This window comes from Mustela nigripes, chromosome 14 (genome assembly GCF_022355385.1).
Source record: "Mustela nigripes isolate SB6536 chromosome 14, MUSNIG.SB6536, whole genome shotgun sequence".
Taxonomy (NCBI): Eukaryota; Metazoa; Chordata; class Mammalia; order Carnivora; family Mustelidae; genus Mustela; species Mustela nigripes.
In genome coordinates this window covers 5251788-5257787 of record NC_081570.1, presented here as the reverse complement: position 1 = coordinate 5257787, position 6000 = coordinate 5251788, and the positions used below count along the sequence as shown (strand labels likewise).

At 39.3% G+C, this 6000-nt stretch overlaps 1 pseudogene; it reads right to left on the bottom strand.

The window, feature by feature from the left end:
* Positions 1-550: 550 nt before the first annotated feature.
* LOC132002337 (U6 spliceosomal RNA) lies at positions 551-651 on the bottom strand (annotated as a pseudogene).
* Between the last annotated feature and the right edge of the window lie 5349 nt (positions 652-6000).

The following is a 6000-nucleotide window of genomic DNA, read 5'->3' as shown; positions in this document are numbered from 1 at the left end:
GGGGGGGGGGCAGCATATGCTTGGAAGTAGTCAGAACTGGATGCTGACACAAACTGACATCAGTATATAGAAACAATGTTTAATCTTGGATATGTATGTTGTAAAAGAAGAAAATCTCAAATAAATGAACCAAGCACTCAATTTCAGAATTTAAAAAGTCTGGAAAGGAAAGAATAATAGTAGAAATTTCTGAAAAGCAAGGAAAACATGAAATAGGGAGCATTGTCAGGTGCCCGGGTGGCTCAGCCAGTTAAGCTTCCAACTCTTGACTTGAGCTCAGGTCATGATCTCAGGGTGGTGGGATCAAGCACTGCATTGGGCTCCATCCATGCTGGGCAAGGAGCCTGCTAAGACACTCTCTCTCCTTTCTCCTCTGCCCCTCCCCACCCCTCTCTACCCCTTAAAAAAATAGTATTATCAAAGTTAATACCAACATTTATCCCAATATATTTGAAAACTTAAAGAAAGTAGTAGGTACCTTCCTGGAGAAAAACACAACTTACCAAAAGAACTGAATAATCCTACTACCGGAAAAGATTTTTTTTTTTTTTTAAATATGGAATGCATGAATTTGTCTGTTATCTTTGTGCAGGGGCCCTGTTCATCTTCTCTGTATCATTCCAATTTTAGGACATGGGCTGCCAAAACTACTTGAAAAGAATTTGAATGGTGGTGTCCCAAAAAGTTAAACATAGAATTACCATAAGACCTAGGATTCCCCTCTTAGGTATGCACACAAAAGAAGTGAAAATAGGTACTTAAAACAAATGGTTGTCCATGAATATTCACAGCAATACCATTCACAACTGCCAGAAGGTGGAAACAACCCAAGTGATTGGATGAACAAAATATGGTAGATCCATACAATAGAAAATCACTCAAGCTTAAAAATGAAATTCTGACACCTGCTACAGTGTTGATGAACCTTGAAACATTCGGCTAAGTGAAAGAAGCCAGACTCAAAAGGTCACACCAGCATAAGTCCATGTATGTGAGATACCCAGAATAGGTAAATCCATAGAGACAGACTGTGGAGGAGAGATTACCAGGGCCTACGAGAGGGGGAAGGAGTGACTGCTAAGGGGGACAGTCTACTTGGGGAACGCTGAAATGTTTTGGAATTGGATAGAGGTAGGTGATGCTTGCACACCACTGTGAATTTCTAAATGCCACTGAATTGTATGGTCTAAAGTGGATAATTTTATGTTATATGAATTTTAGCTCAATTAAAACAAAAATCTCACCACAAAGAAAACACCCAGACCCAGATGGCTTCAGAGGCAAATTGTATTAAATATTCACATAAACAAACACACATATATTTATGATTAAAATTATATACATATATAACTTCCATCATTCACAAATGTTTCTGTAGGAAAGAAAGACACTTTCCCACTTTAGCATAACCTTGACACAAAAATCATACAAGAAAGGAAAATACAAGTTCAAACTTCCTAGATTCAATACTTGCCAAACAGAATTTAGTAACATATAAAAAAGATAAAACATGATAACCAAGTTGGCTTATCTCAGGCATGTAAGACTAGTTCACTAGAAAATGTACTAATATAATTCATCATATTAATGGATTAAAGAAGAAAAGCCATAGGATCTTAACTGAGAAACTTAGGACAGTCATTTAATAAATTTCAATATCTACTTATGATAAAAACTTCACAATCAAAGAATGGAAGTGTATTTCCCTAACCTAATAAATAATATTATGATGGTCGTTAGATGGGGAAACTAAAGGGACCCCGTGGAAATGATTTTTTGCTCCTTTCCTGGGACCCACCCCTACCTTACATACACCTTATCGAACAGATAATGTATGTCCTCCTTGTGGAGGTCAAGGACTTAACAGTTCTTTACAGGCTTCCAGCACAATAAATAATGTCCAAGGAGCGACCAGGAGCGGTTGTCATGAGTGTTTCTTAGACCTCTGGCTCACCAAGACTCCTGGCTCCAAGGCATAAGTGACTTATGGAGAACACCCAAACACTCGCCTTCATATTAACCAGTTCCTGGGTGCTGGAGAAAACACATCAACCGATTACAATCCTCAATAAAAACCCCAAAGCCCGAGCAAAGATGAGACTCACTCTCCTTTCCTTTCCAAGTCTCCCGGATGCTCTGTCCATTTCTGCACTCTCTGTCTTCAACAAACTCTGCCTCAGCTCCCATTTGATTTCCACCCTGTGAGAGGCCAGGGACCTTCTTGGCTGGTCTTTGTGGAACTCCGCCTGGGTCCTTGGACCCAGCCTGCCTACATGGATTGGAACAATGCTCTCCGGAACCCATCCCCAGAGATGTTCCATTCTTATCTCCAAAACCTGTACATTACCATTCATGGCAAAAAAGGACTCTGAAGACATGATTAGGGTTCAGGACCTTGAAATGGGAGATCATCTTGGATATGCAGGTGTCCCATCTGATCCCATGAATCCTTTAATGTGGAGCACCTTTCCTGGCTGCAGTCTGTCAGAGGGAGATGTGGCTACAGAAGGATCAGTGATGCAACATCAGTGACTTTGAAGTTGGAGGGCGGGGTCACAACCAAGGAATGTGGGTGACTCTAGAAGCTGGAGAAATCAAGGAAGTGGATACTTCCCTAGTATCTCCGGAAGGAAGAACAACCCTGTCCACACCTTGATTTTTGCCCAGGGGGACCCCTGTCAGATATCTACCCTATAGGACTGTAAGATAACATATTTGTGTTGTTAAACCACTAAAAATCATAGTATTTTGTAACAACAATAAAGACAGAAACAAGTATATAACAAAAATGACAACTCTACAACAAATGTCATATTTAATTCCCTTTAAAACCCAATGTGACGTAAGTTGCCCGTTTTGATCACTTGAATTTAGCATTGTACTGATGATCCTAACCAGGATAGAATGTCAAGAAAAAGAAATAAAACATTTAAGTATTGGAAAGAGAGAAATAAATTGTCATTCTTTGCTAATGATATGAATAGATATAAGAAAGTTTCAAAATAATGAATGGTTACCTTGTATTAGAATAAGAGAATTTTTAAAGGCTGGACACACAATCAATATATGAAAGTATGTATCTGCATTTCTATATACCAGCAACAGTCAGAAAACAAATTTTAAAAGGTCTTTATAGTATCAGAAATAAGAAAAGAAGAAATGAAAGGTGGGGAAAAAGGAAGAACTAATAATAAATCTAACAAAAGATGTGCAAGCCTTTGCTGGAGAAATTAACAAAACTTTATTGAAAAGACATTAGATGTTAAAGAAGACCTAAATGAGTGGAAAGCAGACTATTTTCTTGGATAAGACTCAATAACCAAAGGATGTCAACTTATTCAGATTGCTCTACAAATTCACTGTGATCCCAATTAAGAATCTCTCTTCTTTTTCTTCCTTCCTTCCTTCCTTCCTTCCTTCCTTCCTTCCTTCCTTCTATTTTTTGTGAAATTTGGCAATCCAATTCTAACATTTCTCTGGAAGCGCTGAGGCTGTCAAAAGCCAGGGTAGGCCTTAAGAAAATGGAAGAACTTGGGGTGCCTGGATGGCTCAGTGGGTTAAGCCTCTGCCTTCAGCTCAGGTCATGATCTCAGGGTCCTGGGATCGAGTTCTGCATTGGGCTCTCTGCTCAGCAGGGAGCCTGCTTCCCCCTCTCTCTCTGCTTGCCTCTCTGCCTACTTGTGATCTGTGTCTGTCAAATAAATAAATAAAATCTAAAAAAAAAAAAAGAAAGAAAGAAAGAAAGAAAGAAAATGGGAGACTTGCCTCTACCAGGTAAAGAAATTCGGCTGTGTGGCATTGATGCCAGCAAGGAATAATAGATTGTTGAAACAGGATAGAGCCCAGAAAAAAAAGCTCTTATGGAAGTTTGATTTCAGACAGAACTGGAACTGCAGATTAGTGGGGACTTAATGGATTCACCAACCAATGCTGGGACAACTAATTAAGCATGTGAAAAAATAATGAAATCAGCTCCCTACCTCAACATACACAAAATTAATTCCAGCTGGCTTACATGTAAAATACAAACCTGTAAATAATTTAGAAAACAAAACTGGAAGTCTTCATGATCTTGAGATAGAAAAGAACTTACCACAAACTATAAAGACAAAATCTGATAGATTCTACTATATTAAAATTAAGAATTTTCATTTATCACAGATACCATAAAGGATGAAAAGGGCAAGCCACAATCCAGAAGAAGATACTTGCAACATACACAAATAATAGGGTTTTTTGGGTTTTTTCTTTATTCTTTTTTTTTCAAAGATTTTATTTATTTGACAGAGAGAGATCACAAGTAGGTGGAGAGGCAGGCAGGGGGTGGGGGAAGCAGGCTCCCTGCTGAGCAGAGAGCCTGATGCGTGGCTCGATCCGAGGACCCTGAGATCATGACCTGAGCTGAAGGCAGAGGCTTAACCCACTGAGCCACCCAGGCGCCCTTCTTTATTCTTTATAGAAACAAAAGCAAAAACACTTCACCCATTTCTCCCCCATTTCTTCTCATATAAGGAATTCCTACAAATCAGAAGAAACCAAAACCCAGCAGGAAAATGAGCAAAAGGCAGTCATTACACGGAAGAAAACGACACATGGAAAGATGGTTCATGAATAATCAGAAAAATGCAAATTGAAGTCTCAAGGAGATACCATTTCCCACCCACCACATTGGCACTTATTTGAAAGCTGGCCCATAGCTAGTGCTCTCAGGACGTGAGACAGCAGTCATTCACCCTGCACAGAGTATAAAGCACCGTTTACTTGGGAGATGGGTTTGCATTTCTTAATGTGGGGATTCTTAACCTGGGGTCAACAGCTGGAACTTGGGGCTCTGTAGACTTCACTGAGAAAAAAAAAACTACATATTTTTTATAATTTTCTAGCTGAAACTTGGCATTTTCTTCTATTAGCAACCAAACCAAAGTAGTATTAGTCATGCCTGTGACTTCCACCAAAAGAATAGAGATTATCACATTATCACATTAAACTTGTTGCTGATACCTCAAAATATCATTTATGTTCATCATGACTTCAAAATTAGGGTAGGTATGGGGCACCTGGGTGACTCGGTTGTTTAAGCATCTGACTCTTAATTTCAGCTCAGGTCTTGATCTCAGAGTTGTGAGTTCAAGCCCTGCATTGGGCTCCATACTGGGTGCGGAGACCACGTTTAAAAAAAAAAAAAAATTGGGCTAGGTATGAGATTGATGACTAAATATTACCATTTAATGGTAGGAGGACATATATTTTATCACAAGTTTGTTTTCTTAATATTTTGAAATTTATATTCTAATATAATTGGTTTTCTTTGTAATCCTATATGTATTTGATTTATATATTTTTAAATGTTGTTCTAAGAAAGTGTCCAATGGCTTCACTAGTGAGCAAAAGGGGTCCATGAAACAAAAGCACTTAAGAGACCCTGTCAGTCTTACAATAAAGCATGAGCGGTCTACTGCAAAATGTTTGCCCTGGAAATGCTCCTGCATGTAGATATCAGGAGACATGTGCACAGCATTGGAAGTGACCCAAATGTTCATCATTGTACAATGGACAAATCGTGGAATATTCATCCAGTGAATTCAGGAAAGTGGTTACCTTCGGGTCTTAGGTTGGGGGTTATGACTGGGAAGAATCATCCAATAAAACACTGGTAATTTCCTTTTCCTAATTTGAGTGGTGTGTAAACAACCGTTCATTTAAAACTGTAATCTGCCTTTTCCTTTTTTACTATTTTTATTTTTTTTAAGATTTTTTATTTATTTATTTGACAGACAGAGATCACAAGTAGGCAGAGAGAGGAGGAAGCAGGCTCCCTGCTGAGCAGAGAGCCTGATGTGGGGCTCGATCCCAGGATCCCACTGTGCCAGCAGCGGCAGGGTTGGGAGGGTGAGGAAGAGAGAGAGAGAGAGAGAGAGAGAGAGAATCCCATGCAGGCTCCATGCCCAGTGCAGAGCCCAACATGGGGCTTGATCCCAAGATCCTGAGATCATGACCTGG